This window comes from Oncorhynchus clarkii, chromosome 10, assembly GCF_045791955.1.
Source record: "Oncorhynchus clarkii lewisi isolate Uvic-CL-2024 chromosome 10, UVic_Ocla_1.0, whole genome shotgun sequence".
NCBI classification, from domain to species: domain Eukaryota; kingdom Metazoa; phylum Chordata; class Actinopteri; order Salmoniformes; family Salmonidae; genus Oncorhynchus; species Oncorhynchus clarkii.
Genome location: NC_092156.1, coordinates 1228071 through 1244697, shown reverse-complemented (window position 1 = coordinate 1244697; position 16627 = coordinate 1228071). Strand labels below are relative to the sequence as shown.

Genomic DNA, 16627 nt, shown 5'->3' with positions numbered 1-16627 from the left:
TGTCCTCTGTCTGGTCCTGGAAACACATGAGGCATCATCCTACCACTCTCCTCAGTCTGGTCCTGGAAACAACATGATGCATCATCCTACCACTCTCCTCTGTCTGGTCCTGGAAACAACATGATGCATCATCCTACCACTCTCCTCTGTCTGGTCCTGGAAACACATGAGGCATCATCCTACCACTCTGTCTGGTCCTGGAAACACATGAGGCATCATCCTACCACTCTGTCTGGTCCTGGAAACACATGAGGCATCATCCTACCACTCTCCTCAGTCTGGTCCTGGAAACAACATGATGCCTTATCCTACCACTCTCCTCTGTCTGGTCCTGGAAACACATGAGGCATCATCCTACCACTCTGTCTGGTCCTGGAAACACATGAGGCATCATCCTACCACTCTCCTCAGTCTGGTCCTGGAAACACATGAGGCATCATCCTACAACTCAGTCTGGTCCTGGAAACAACATGATGCATCATCCTACCACTCTCTTCTGTCTGGTCCTGGAAACACATGAGGCATCATCCTACCACTCTCCTCAGTCTGGTCCTGGAAACACATGATGCATCATCCTACAACTCTGTCTGGTCCTGGAAACACATGAGGCATCATCCTACCACTCTGTCTGGTCCTGGAAACACATGAGGCATCATCCTACCACTCTGTCTGGTCCTGGAAACACATGAGACATCATCCTACCACTCTGTCTGGTCCTGGAAACACATGAGGCATCATCCTACCACTCTGTCTGGTCCTGGAAACACATGAGGCATCATCCTACCACTCTGTCTGGTCCTGGAAACACATGAGGCATCATCATACCACTCTGTATGGTCCTGGAAACACATGAGGCATCATCCTACCACTCTGTCTGGTCCTGGAAAGACATGATGCATCCTCCTACCACTCTGTCTGGTCCTGGAAACACATGAGGCATCATCCTACCACTCTGTCTGGTCCTGGAAACACATGAGGCATCATCCTACCACTCTGTCTGGTCCTGGAAACACATGAGGCATCATCCTACCACTCTGTCTGGTCCTGGAAACACATGAGGCATCATCCTACCACTCTGTCTGGTCCTGGAAACACATGAGGCATCATCCTACCACTCTCCTCAGTCTGGTCCTGGAAACACATGAGGCATCATCCTACAACTCAGTCTGGTCCTGGAAACAACACGATGAATCATCCTACCACTCTCCTCTGTCTGGTCCTGGAAACACATGAGGCATCATCCTACCACTCTGTCTGGTCATGGAAACACATGAGGCATCATCCTACCACTCTCCTCAGTCTGGTCCTGGAAACAACATGATGCATCATCCTACCACTCTCCTCTGTCTGGTCCTGGAAACACATGAGGCATCATCCTACCACTCTGTCTGGTCCTGGAAACACATGAGGCATCATCCTACCACTCTGTCTGGTCCTGGAAACACATGATGCATCATCCTACCACTCTGTCTGGTCCTGGAAACACATGATGCATCATCCTACCACTCTGTCTGGTCCTGGAAACACATGAGGCATCATCCTACCACTCTGTCTGGTCCTGGAAACACATGAGGCATCATCCTACCACTCTGTGTGGTCCTGGAAACACATGAGGCATCATCGTACCACTCTCCTCTGTCTGGTCCTGGAAACACATGAGGCATCATCCTACAACTCTGTCTGGTCCTGGAAACACATGAGGCATCATCCTACCACTCTGTCTGGTCCTGGAAACACATGAGGCATCATCCTACCACTCTCCTCTGTCTGGTCCTAGAAACACATGAGGCATCATCCTACCACTCTGTCTGGTCCTGGAAACACATGAGGCATCATCCAACACTCTGTCTGGTCCTGGAAACGCATGAGGCATCATCCTACCCCTCTGTCTGGTCCTGGAAACACATGAGGCATCATCCTACCACTGTCTGGTCCTGGAAACACATGATGCATCATCCTACCACTCTCCTCTGTCTGGTCCTGGAAACACATGAGGCATCATCCTACCACTCTGTCTGGTCCTGGAAACGCATGAGGCATCATCCTACCACTCTGTCTGGTCCTGGAAACACATGAGGCATCATCCTACCACTCTGTCTGGTCCTGGAAACACATGAGGCATCATCCGACCACTCAGTCTGGTCCTGGAAACACATGAGGCATCATCCTACCACTCAGTCTGGTCCTGGAAACACATGAGGCATCATCCTACCACTCAGTCTGGTCCTGGAAACACATGAGGCATCATCCTACCACTCTGTCTGGTCCTGGAAACACATGATGAATCATCCTACCACTCTGTCTGGTCCTGGAAACACATGAGGCATCATCCTACCACTCTGTCTGGTCCTGGAAACACATGATGCATCATCCTACCACTCAGTCTGGTCCTGGAAACACATGAGGCATCATCCTACCACTCTCCTCTGTCTGGTCCTAGAAACACATGAGGCATCATCCTACCACTCTGTCTGGTCCTGGAAACACATGAGGCATCACCCTACCACTCTCCTCTGTCTGGTCCTGGAAACACATGAGGCATCATCCTACCACTCTGTCTGGTCCTGGAAACACATGAGGCATCATCCTACCACTCTGTCTGGTCCTGGAAACACACGAGGCATCATCCTACCACTCTGTCTGGTCCTGGAAACACATGAGGCATCATCCTACCACACAGTCTGGTCCTGGAAACACATGAGGCATCATCCTACCACTCAGTCTGGTCCTGGAAACACATGAGGCATCATCCTACCACTCTGTCTGGTCCTGGAAACACATGAGGCATCATCCTACCACTCAGTCTGGTCCTGGAAACACATGATGCATCATCCTACCACTCTGTCTGGTCCTGGAAACACATGAGGCATCATCCTACCACTCTGTCTGGTCCTGGAAACACATGAGGCATCATCCTACCACTCTCCTCTGTCTGGTCCTGGAAACACATGATGCATCATCCTACCACTCTGTCTGGTCCTGGAAACACATGAGGCATCATCCTACCACTCTGTCTGTTCCTGGAAACACATGATGCATCATCCTACCACTCTGTCTGGTCCTGGAAACACATGATGCATCATCCTACCACTCTGTCTGGTCCTGGAAACACATGATGCATCATCCTACCACTCTGTCTGGTCCTGGAAACACATGATGCATCATCCTACCACTCTGTCTAGTCCTGGAAACACATGAGGCATCATCCTACCACTCTGTCTGGTCCTGGAAACACATGAGGCATCATCCTACCACTCTGTCTGGTCCTGGAAACACATGAGGCATCATCCTACCACTCTGTCCGGTCCTGGAAACACATGAGGCATCATCCTACCACTCTCCTCTGTCTGGTCCTAGAAACACATGAGGCATCATCCTACCACTCTGTCTGGTCCTGAAAACACATGAGGCATCATCCTACCACTCTGTCTGGTCCTGGAAACACATGATGCATCATCCTACCACTCTGTCTGGTCCTGGAAACACATGATGCATCATCCTACCACTCTGTCTGGTCCTGGAAACACATGAGGCATCATCCTACCACTCTGTCTGGTCCTAGAAACACATGAGGCATCATCCTACCACTCTCCTCTGTCTGGTCCTAGAAACACATGAGGCATCATCCTACCACTCTGTCTGGTCCTGGAAACACATGAGGCATCATCCTACCACTCTGTCTGGTCCTGGAAACACATGATGCATCATCCTACCACTCTGTCTGGTCCTGGAAACACATGATGCATCATCCTACCACTCTGTCTGGTCCTGGAAACACATGAGGCATCATCCTACCACTCTGTCTGGTCCTGGAAACACATGAGGCATCATCCTACCTCTCTGTCTGGTCCTGGAAACACACGAGGCATCATCCTACCACTCTGTCTGGTCCTGGAAACACATGAGGCATCATCCTACCACTCAGTCTGGTCCTGGAAACACATGAGGCATCATCCTACCACTCAGTCTGGTCCTGGAAACACATGAGGCATCATCCTACCACTCTGTCTGGTCCTGGAAACACATGATGAATCATCCTACCACTCTGTCTGGTCCTGGAAACACATGATGCATCATCCTACCACTCAGTCTGGTCCTGGAAACACATGAGGCATCATCCTACCACTCTGTCTAGTCCTGGAAACACATGAGGCATCATCCTACCACTCTGTCTGGTCCTGGAAACACATGAGGCATCATCCTACCACTCTCCTCTGTCTGGTCCTAGAAACACATGAGGCATCATCCTACCACTCTGTCTGGTCCTGGAAACACATGAGGCATCATCCTACCACTCTGTCTGGTCCTGGAAACACATGAGGCATCATCCTACCCCTCTGTCTGGTCCTGGAAACACATGAGGCATCATCCTACCACTCTGTCTGGTCCTGGAAACACATGAGGCATCATCCTACCACTCAGTCTGGTCCTGGAAACACATGAGGCATCATCCTACCACTCAGTCTGGTCCTGGAAACACATGAGGCATCATCCTACCACTCTGTCTGGTCCTGGAAACACATGAGGCATCATCCTACCACTCTGTCTGGTCCTGGAAACACATGAGGCATCATCCTACCACTCTGTCTGGTCCTGGAAACACATGAGGCATCATCCTACCACTCAGTCTGGTCCTGGAAACACATGATGCATCATCCTACCACTCTGTCTGGTCCTGGAAACACATGAGGCATCATCCTACCACTCTGTCTGGTCCTGGAAACACATGAGGCATCATCCTACCACTCTCCTCTGTCTGGTCCTGGAAACACATGATGCATCATCCTACCACTCTGTCTGGTCCTGGAAACACATGAGGCATCATCCTACCACTCTGTCTGTTCCTGGAAACACATGATGCATCATCCTACCACTCTGTCTGGTCCTGGAAACACATGATGCATCATCCTACCACTCTGTCTGGTCCTGGAAACACATGATGCATCATCCTACCACTCTGTCTGGTCCTGGAAACACATGATGCATCATCCTACCACTCTGTCTAGTCCTGGAAACACATGAGGCATCATCCTATCACTCTGTCTGGTCCTGGAAACACATGAGGCATCATCCTACCACTCTGTCTGGTCCTAGAAACACATGAGGCATCATCCTACCACTCTCCTCTGTCTGGTCCTAGAAACACATGAGGCATCATCCTACCACTCTGTCTGGTCCTGGAAACACATGAGGCATCATCCTACCACTCTGTCTGGTCCTGGAAACACATGATGCATCATCCTACCACTCTGTCTGGTCCTGGAAACACATGATGCATCATCCTACCACTCTGTCTGGTCCTGGAAACACATGAGGCATCATCCTACCACTCTGTCTGGTCCTGGAAACACATGAGGCATCATCCTACCTCTCTGTCTGGTCCTGGAAACACACGAGGCATCATCCTACCACTCTGTCTGGTCCTGGAAACACATGAGGCATCATCCTACCACTCAGTCTGGTCCTGGAAACACATGAGGCATCATCCTACCACTCAGTCTGGTCCTGGAAACACATGAGGCATCATCCTACCACTCTGTCTGGTCCTGGAAACACATGATGAATCATCCTACCACTCTGTCTGGTCCTGGAAACACATGATGCATCATCCTACCACTCAGTCTGGTCCTGGAAACACATGAGGCATCATCCTACCACTCTGTCTAGTCCTGGAAACACATGAGGCATCATCCTACCACTCTGTCTGGTCCTGGAAACACATGAGGCATCATCCTACCACTCTCCTCTGTCTGGTCCTAGAAACACATGAGGCATCATCCTACCACTCTGTCTGGTCCTGGAAACACATGAGGCATCATCCTACCACTCTGTCTGGTCCTGGAAACACATGAGGCATCATCCTACCCCTCTGTCTGGTCCTGGAAACACATGAGGCATCATCCTACCACTCTGTCTGGTCCTGGAAACACATGAGGCATCATCCTACCACTCAGTCTGGTCCTGGAAACACATGAGGCATCATCCTACCACTCAGTCTGGTCCTGGAAACACATGAGGCATCATCCTACCACTCTGTCTGGTCCTGGAAACACATGAGGCATCATCCTACCACTCTGTCTGGTCCTGGAAACACATGAGGCATCATCCTACCACTCTGTCTGGTCCTGGAAACACATGAGGCATCATCCTACCACTCAGTCTGGTCCTGGAAACACATGATGCATCATCCTACCACTCTGTCTGGTCCTGGAAACACATGAGGCATCATCCTACCACTCTGTCTGGTCCTGGAAACACATGAGGCATCATCCTACCACTCTCCTCTGTCTGGTCCTGGAAACACATGATGCATCATCCTACCACTCTGTCTGGTCCTGGAAACACATGAGGCATCATCCTACCACTCTGTCTGTTCCTGGAAACACATGATGCATCATCCTACCACTCTGTCTGGTCCTGGAAACACATGATGCATCATCCTACCACTCTGTCTGGTCCTGGAAACACATGATGCATCATCCTACCACTCTGTCTGGTCCTGGAAACACATGATGCATCATCCTACCACTCTGTCTAGTCCTGGAAACACATGAGGCATCATCCTATCACTCTGTCTGGTCCTGGAAACACATGAGGCATCATCCTACCACTCTGTCTGGTCCTGGAAACACATGAGGCATCATCCTACCACTCTGTCTGGTCCTGGAAACACATGAGGCATCATCCTACCACTCTCCTCTGTCTGGTCCTAGAAACACATGAGGCATCATCCTACCACTCTGTCTGGTCCTGGAAACACATGAGGCATCATCCTTCCACTCTGTCTGGTCCTGGAAACAACATGATGCATCATCCTACCACTCTGTCTGGTCCTGGAAACACATGATGCATCATCCTACCACTCTGTCTGGTCCTGGAAACACATGAGGCATCATCCTACCACTCTGTCTGGTCCTGGAAACACATGAGGCATCATCCTACCACTCTGTCTGGTCCTGGAAACACACGAGGCATCATCCTACCACTCTGTCTGGTCCTGGAAACACATGAGGCATCATCCTACCACTCTGTCTGGTCCTAGAAACACATGAGGCATCATCCTACCACTCTCCTCTGTCTGGTCCTAGAAACACATGAGGCATCATCCTACCACTCTGTCTGGTCCTGGAAACACATGAGGCATCATCCTACCACTCTGTCTGGTCCTGGAAACACATGATGCATCATCCTACCACTCTGTCTGGTCCTGGAAACACATGATGCATCATCCTACCACTCTGTCTGGTCCTAGAAACACATGAGGCATCATCCTACCACTCTGTCTGGTCCTGGAAACACATGAGGCATCATCCTACCTCTCTGTCTGGTCCTGGAAACACACGAGGCATCATCCTACCACTCTGTCTGGTCCTGGAAACACATGAGGCATCATCCTACCACTCAGTCTGGTCCTGGAAACACATGAGGCATCATCCTACCACTCAGTCTGGTCCTAGAAACACATGAGGCATCATCCTACCACTCTGTCTGGTCCTGGAAACACATGAGGCATCATCCTACCACTCTGTCTGGTCCTGGAAACACATGAGGCATCATCCTACCACTCTGTCTGGTCCTGGAAACACATGATGAATCATCCTACCACTCTGTCTGGTCCTGGAAACACATGATGCATCATCCTACCACTCAGTCTGGTCCTGGAAACACATGAGGCATCATCCTACCACACTGTCTAGTCCTGGAAACACATGAGGCATCATCCTACCACTCTGTCTGGTCCTGGAAACACATGAGGCATCATCCTACCACTCTCCTCTGTCTGGTCCTAGAAACACATGAGGCATCATCCTACCACTCTGTCTGGTCCTGGAAACACATGAGGCATCATCCTACCACTCTGTCTGGTCCTGGAAACACATGAGGCATCATCCTACCCCTCTGTCTGGTCCTGGAAACACATGAGGCATCATCCTACCACTCTGTCTGGTCCTGGAAACACATGAGGCATCATCCTACCACTCAGTCTGGTCCTGGAAACACATGAGGCATCATCCTACCACTCAGTCTGGTCCTGGAAACACATGAGGCATCATCCTACCACTCTGTCTGGTCCTGGAAACACATGAGGCATCATCCTACCACTCTGTCTGGTCCTGGAAACACATGAGGCATCATCCTACCACTCTGTCTGGTCCTGGAAACACATGATGCATCATCCTACCACTCTCCTCTGTCTGGTCCTGGAAACACATGAGGCATCATCCTACCACTCTGTCTGGTCCTGGAAACACATGAGGCATCATCCTACCACTCTGTCTGGTCCTGGAAACACATGAGGCATCATCCTACCACTCTGTCTGGTCCTGGAAACACATGAGGCATCATCCGACCACTCAGTCTGGTCCTGGAAACACATGAGGCATCATCCTACCACTCAGTCTGGTCCTGGAAACACATGAGGCATCATCATACCACTCAGTCTGGTCCTGGAAACACATGAGGCATCATCCTACCACTCTGTCTGGTCCTGGAAACACATGATGAATCATCCTACCACTCTGTCTGGTCCTGGAAACACATGAGGCATCATCCTACCACTCTGTCTGGTCCTGGAAACACATGATGCATCATCCTACCACTCAGTCTGGTCCTGGAAACACATGAGGCATCATCCTACCACTCAGTCTGGTCCTGGAAACACATGAGGCATCATCCTACCACTCTCCTCTGTCTGGTCCTAGAAACACATGAGGCATCATCCTACCACTCTGTCTGGTCCTGGAAACACATGAGGCATCATCCTACCACTCTCCTCTGTCTGGTCCTAGAAACACATGAGGCATCATCCTACCACTCTGTCTGGTCCTGGAAACACATGAGGCATCATCCTACCCCTCTGTCTGGTCCTGGAAACACATGAGGCATCATCCTACCACTCTGTCTGGTCCTGGAAACACATGAGGCATCATCCTACCACTCTGTCTGGTCCTGGAAACACATGATGCATCATCCTACCACTCTCCTCTGTCTGGTCCTGGAAACACATGAGGCATCATCCTACCACTCTGTCTGGTCCTGGAAACACATGAGGCATCATCCTACCACTCTGTCTGGTCCTGGAAACACATGAGGCATCATCCTACCACTCTGTCTGGTCCTGGAAACACATGAGGCATCATCCGACCACTCTGTCTGGTCCTGGAAACACATGAGGCATCATCCGACCACTCAGTCTGGTCCTGGAAACACATGAGGCATCATCCTACCACTCAGTCTGGTCCTGGAAACACATGAGGCATCATCCTACCACTCAGTCTGGTCCTGGAAACACATGAGGCATCATCCTACCACTCTGTCTGGTCCTGGAAACACATGAGGCATCATCCTACCACTCTGTCTGGTCCTGGAAACACATGAGGCATCATCCTACCACTCTGTCTGGTCCTGGAAACACATGATGAATCATCCTACCACTCTGTCTGGTCCTGGAAACACATGAGGCATCATCCTACCATTCTGTCTGGTCCTGGAAACACATGATGCATCATCCTACCACTCAGTCTGGTCCTGGAAACACATGAGGCATCATCCTACCACTCTGTCTGGTCCTGGAAACACATGAGGCATCATCCTACCACTCTGTCTGGTCCTGGGAACAACATGATGCATCATCCTACCACTCAGTCTGGTCCTGGAAACACATGACGCATCATACTACCACTCTGTCTGGTCCTGGGAAACACATGATGCATCATCCTACCACTCTGTCTGGTCCTGGGAACAACATGAGGCATCATCCTACATTTGAAATGGAAGTGTTCCTTTAGTTTTCGTATCAGGGAGTTTTCTGTGTTTTTTTCCATCAACAGAACCAGTCATTCCAGTTATTGATACCAGATGTTTTCTCAGAATCCTTACCAGCTGCAACTGAGGAAAAAAATAGTGTTTTTGTTACGTGAAAAGATACATCACATTTTTATTGGCATATTCACTGTATTAAAGGGAGTCTGCGTTTCTAATTTAACAACATTCCATGTGAAATGGAGCCCATTTGAGGTGAAGCGCAGTGCAGGGGGACTACTAGGTGAGACCAACCAGAGGAACAGGGCGGAGAGGAGCAGACTGAAAACCAATAACTTCTCCAACAGTGACTAGACCCACCGACTGGGCACAGATCAACGTCTAGTTTCGATTTACACTTGGTTGAGTTGTCAAAGTTGGGTGAAAAAAAAGACGAAATGCCTTTACATTGATTACTTTTTGCAAATCCAATTAAATTTCCACTTTGATTCAACGTCATCCCATAGATTATTTTTGTTTAAATTGACATGGAAACAATGTTGATTTAACCAGTTTTTGCCCAGTGGGTAAGCTCCTTTGAACTGTCTTTAACAGTCACAAGGCTGATCGGAGCAGGCAACCCAGTGTGTGAAATGACTCGTGTGGAAATGAAAAGGGTTTTTGGATAAATGACGAAAAATAAGTTCTGTGGTAAACACAGGCTTAGGAGATCTGACACGTTTTGTTCTATGAGATAATCTTCATCGACTAACATCTAACATTTAGGAAGCATTTATGTATAAGTTAAAAGCTAAGGATGTGCTAACGGATAAAACTACACCGTATGATGTCACCAACACCTTTGGCAGCGATTACAGCTGTCAGGGTAATTCTCTAAAGACTTTGCACACCAGTATTGTACAATATTTTCACATTATTTGTTTGGAAAATTCTTCAAGCTCTGTCAAATTGGTTGTTGATCATTGTTAGACAGCTATTTTAAAGTCTTGCCATAGTTTTCCAAGCCAATTTCAGTCTAAACGGGGTCACTCTGGAACATTCAATGTCATATTGGTAAGCTACATCAGTGTTTATTTGGCCTTGTGTTTTAGGTTATTTTCCTGCTGAAAGGTGAATTTGTCTCCCAGTTTCTGTTGGACAGCAGATTGAATCCTCTTAAAATTTTGCCTGAGCTTAACTCTATTCCATTTCTTTTTATACAAAAAAACCCTCCTTTGCCGATGACAAGCATGTTCATAACATGATGTAGCCACCACCATGCTTGAAAATATGAAGAGTGGTACTCACTGATTTGCCCCAAACATGCTTAGCTCTATTCTGTTTCTGCAGATACAGTACAGAGCAGATACAGTACAGATACAGTACAGATACAGTGCAGATACAGTGCATATACAGTGCTGATACAGTACAGATACAGAGCAGATACAGTGCAGACACAGATACAGTACAGATACAGTGCAGATACAGTACAGAGAAGATACAGTACAGATACAGTACAGATACAAAGCAGATACAGTACAGATACAGAGCAAATACAGTGCAGATACAGTACAATGCAGATACAGTACAGATACAGTGCAGATACAGTACAGTGCAGATACAGAACATATACAGCACATATACAGTACAGATACAGTACAGATACAGTACAGTGCAGATACAGTACAGTGCAGATACAGATACAGTACAGATACAGTGAAGATACAATACAGTGCAGATACAGTACAGATACAGTGAAGATACAGTACAGTGCAGATACAGTACAGTGCAGATACAGAGCAGATACAGAGCAGATACAGCACATATACAGTACAGATACAGTACAGATACAGTACAGTGCAGATACAGTACAGTGCAGATACAGATACAGTACAGATACAGTGAAGATACAATACAGTGCAGATACAGTACAGATACAGTGAAGATACAGTACAGTGCAGATACAGTACAGTGCAGATACAGAGCAGATACAGCACAGAGCAGATACAGTACAGATACAGTACAGTGCAGATACAGAGCAGATACAGTACAGATACAGTGCAGATACAGTACAGTACAGTGCAGATACAGTACAGTACAGTGCAGATACAGTACAGTGCAGATACAGAGCAGATACAGTACAGTGCAGATACAGTACAGATACAGTGCAGATACAGTGTAGATACAGTACAGAGCAGATTCAGTGCAGACACAGTACAGAGCAGATACAGAGCAGATACAGTACAGAGCAGGTACAGTACAGATACAGTACAGAGCAGATACAGTACAGAGCAGGTACAGTACAGATACAACACAGAGCAGATACAGTACAGAGCAGATACAATGCAGATAGAGCAGATACAGTACAGAGCAGATACAGAGAAGATACAGTACAGAGCAGATACAGATACAGAGCAGATACAGTACAGATACAGAGCAGATACAGATACAATGCAGATACAGTACAGAGCAGATACAGATACAGAGCAGATACAGTACAGATACAGTGCAGATACAGAGCAGATACAGTACAGAGCAGATACAGAGCAGACACAGTACAGAGCAGATACAGATACAGAGCAGATACAGAGCAGATACAGTACAGATACAGAGCAGATACAGTACAGAGCAGATACAGTACAGAGGAGATACAGTACAGAGCAGATACAGAGCAGATACAGTACAGATACAGTACAGAGCAGATACAGTAGAGGAGATACAGTACAGAGCAGATACAGTACAGAGGAGATGCAGATACAGAGCAGATACAGAGGAGATACAGTACAGAGCAGATACAGAGCAGATACAGTACAGATACAGTACAGAGCAGATACAGTACAGATACAGAGCAGATACAGAGAAGATACAGTGCAGATACAGTACAGAGGAGATACAGTGCAGATACAGTACAGTGCAGATACAGTACAGAGCAGATACAGAGCAGATACAGTACAGATATACTTTTTTGCCCCACTGTATATAGTTAGCTAGCTATAGCTACTGAAACAGATGTCCTTGTTTTTTGGGGAAGAATATTGTTTGCATCCAATGAGCTAGCCTGCTTTTTTAATGAGCAGCACTGTAGCTGAGTGAGACAACTTTACCAGCATCATAGCATACGTATCGATTAATCCCTGTGACATACGAAATACGAGTGATAGTGTAACCAATGTGTAATAACTATGTTAAAAGAAATGTATGAATGCATTAAATTATTATGTGACGTGCAGTCATATGCAGGTCCTGATTGGTCGACAAGCTTATTTGATACGTCAAATAGTGTTATTTTACGTGCATCTTTTTTTTTTCAAAGACCCAAACGGCGTTCCATATTTCAACGCCATGACCGAGGGCGTCTGCTGCAGGCGCTGTTGACGAGCTGATTTCTCCAGTCAGTTGTTTGAATAGAGCTAGGAGTGAGTGTTCATGTTTCCTAGTTTCAAACATGTTCTCAAATGCCATTGAAATGGCAGCAGCGGTACGACAACCAGCATATTCTGGAGCAATACGGCTTTCCTCAGTACGACTTCCTCGACGACCCACTGTGCTGTCAGACTCAGCAGGCGCATGGGGCTGATATCGCTTGTCCAAATGTCAGTCGTGAAACTAATAGCAGTGACGCTATTACTGTGTAACTCCGGTAGGGCAACATCTGAAAAATAGCCTTTACTGACATTTTCAATCTGTCCCTGACTGAGTCTGTAATCTAACATGTTTCAATCAGACCACCATAGTCCCTGTGCCCAAGAACACAAAGGCAACCTGCCTAAATGACTACCGACCTGTAGCACTCACGCCTGTAGCCATGAAGTGCTTTGAAAGGCTGATAATGGCTCACATCAACACCTTTATTCCAGAAACCCTAGACCCACTACAATTTGCATAGCGCCCAAACAGATCCTTAACAGCTAATACCGTAACACCCTGTATATAGCCTCCATATTGACTCTGTACCGTAATACCCTGTATATAGCCTCCACATTGACTCTGTACCGTAACACCCTGTATATAGCCTCCATATTGACTCTGTACCGTAATACCCTGTATATAACCTCGCTTGTTATTTTACTGCTGCCGTTGAATAATTTGTTACTTTTTTACCTAACACTTATTTTTTTCTTAACTTCTTAAAGTATTATTGGTTAAGGGGTTTGTAAGTAAGAATTTCACTGCATTGCCTACACCTGTTGTATTCGGGGAATGTCATATTTTTTTGTGATTGTAGGTTCCTCTCTGTCAAAGAAAAGAGAGAACACTGATGTAAATCCCCTGGATTAAATTAAGTGACATTTCCCTTCTCTGGTTCAGTTTGATCCTGCTGATGTAATGGAGGTGATGATATAATGGAGGTAATTGGTAACTTAAAGATATCAGCAGCAGGTCACGTTGAGATTTGTGCCTCTTTGGTGAAATCAGTGTCTTCCTCGATGACTGAGCCTCTAACATATGTCTTCACCAAATATATGCACACCAGCATTGTTCCTAAGGACTTGAAAATTGCCAAAGTTATTCCATCTATAAATCTGGGGATCCAAGACCTTTTACATATTATTGACCAATATCTGTACGGTCATAATTCTTCTACAATCCTAGAGAAACGTTTGAAATCCACACTGTATTCTATGAGCACCAATATGGTTTTGGTAAAAACTACTCCACAGATGTGGCTCTTTTGCAACTTGTGGATAAAATCTTTACAGCCCTTAACAAAGAATACAGAGAGTATATATTTTCAGATTTATCCAAAGCGTTTGATCATGAAATACTACTTTCTAAATTGCATTACTAAGGTTCTCATGATTATACACATATCGGTGTTTATGTGAGAGAACAGTGTGTTGATACAAGCGGCTGTGCAACTACCAGTGCAAAGTTATCCTTTGGTGTGCATTTCGCTACACCTGCAACAACATCTGTGATACAGGGTAAGCCACAGGGTTGGATAATTGGACCTTTGTTATTCCTCATCTATATCAATAACCTGACTGCTGGGTCTTCTACCATACTAATCTATATCAATAACCTTACTGCTTGGTCTTCTACCATACTAATTTATATCAATAACCTTACTGCTGGGTCTTCTACCATACTAATCTATATCAATAACCTGACTGCTGGGTCTTCTACCATACTAATCTATATCAATAACCTGCTGGGTCTTCTACCCTACTAATCTATATCAATAACCTGACTGCTGGGTCTTCTACCATACTAATCTATATCAATAACCTGACTGCTGGGTCTTCTACTATACTAATCTACATTAATAACCTGACTGCTGGGTCTTCTACCATACTAATCTATATCAATAACCTTACTGCTTGGTCTTCTACCATACTAATTTATATCAATAACCTTACTGCTGGGTCTTCTACCATACTAATCTATATCAATAACCTGACTGCTGGGTCTTCTACCATACTAATCTATATCAATAACCTGACTGCTGGGTCTTCTACTATACTAATCTACATCAATAACCTGACTGCTGGGTCTTCTACCATACTAATCTATATCAATAACCTGACTGCTGGGTCTTCTACCGCGCTTCCCATTCTCTTTGCTAATGATACCAATTTGATTTTATCATACAAGAATTTTGACTCAGTAATAAATGAAGCCAACTCAGGAAAATGTTCTGAATGGTCCCAGATAATGTCTATCTTTAAAAATGTTAAAAATCCAACTTTATTATTTTCACTAGTAAGAATAAGAAATATTACCCCCCCAAAATGAGAGCCAGAATCTCAATTGGTGTGAATGAAACGGACCAAGTCACATCGACTAGATTCCTCAGAGCTCTAATTGATGATTTATACCAGGAAATATCACTACATTTTTCTGTAGCAAAGTGATGAAATCTATTATCAGAAAGATGAGTGTTTTGGTTCATCAGGCGTGCTTCCTAGCTCTATACTACAGCTTAATATACCCATATCTAATTTACTGTAATATTGTATGGGCCAGTACATATAGAGCATTTGGAAAGTATTCAAACATTTAATTTTTCCACATTTTTGTTACGTTACAATCTTATTCTAAAATAGATTAAACATTTTCCTCAACAATCTACACACAATAACCCATAATGACAAAGCGAAAACAGGTTTTTAGAAATGTTTGAAAAATTATTATAAATTTAAAAACTGAAATACCTTATTTACAGAAGTATTCAGACCCTTTGCTATGAGACTCGTAATTGATCTCAGGTGCTTCCTGTTTCCATTGATCATCCTGGAGATGTTTCCACAACTTAATTGGAGTCCACCTGTAGTAAACTCAATTAATTGGACATGGTTTGGTCCCACAGTTGACAGTGCATGTCAGAGCAAAAACCAAGCCATGTCGAAGGAATTGTCTGTAGAGCTCTGAAACAGGATTGTGTCGAGGTACAGATCTGGGGAAGGGTACCAAAAAATGTCTGCTGCATTGAAGGTCCCCAAGAAGACAGTGGCCTCCATCATTCTTAAATGGAAGCAGTTTGGAAACACCAAGACTCTTCCTAGAGCTGACCGCCTGACCAAACTGAGCAATCGGGGGAGAATAACCCAATGGTCAATCTGACAGATCTCCAGAGTTCCTCTGTGGAGATGGGAGAACCTTTCAGAAGGACAACCATCTCTGCAGAACTCCACCAATCAGGCCTTTATGTTAGAGTGGTCAGACGGAAGCCACTCCTCAGTTAAAGGCACATGACAGCCTGCTTGAAGTTTGCCAAAAGGCACCTAAAGACACTCAGACCAGGAGAAACAATATGATCTTGTCCATTCCACTGCTTTTAACTCCTTCAGGGGACGAACAATTTCCCTCCTCCTCAAGATCACACAGACAAACATCATAGGAAAGAAGTTTGACAAGAAATCTAAGAATCACAATGACGACTTCC

The 16627-nt window shown here is 46.0% G+C and overlaps 1 protein-coding gene across 1 annotated transcript in view; it reads right to left on the bottom strand.

Moving 5' to 3' along the window:
* The window catches only part of LOC139419370 (fibrinogen like 1B), a 52384-nt gene extending 38784 nt beyond the window's left edge, over nt 1-13600 (bottom strand). The window contains exon 1 of the mRNA XM_071169312.1: nt 13524-13600. The gene's annotated coding sequence lies outside the window, so the exon portion shown is untranslated. The remainder of the gene's footprint in view (nt 1-13523) is intronic.
* Nucleotides 13601-16627: the final 3027 nt, after the last annotated feature.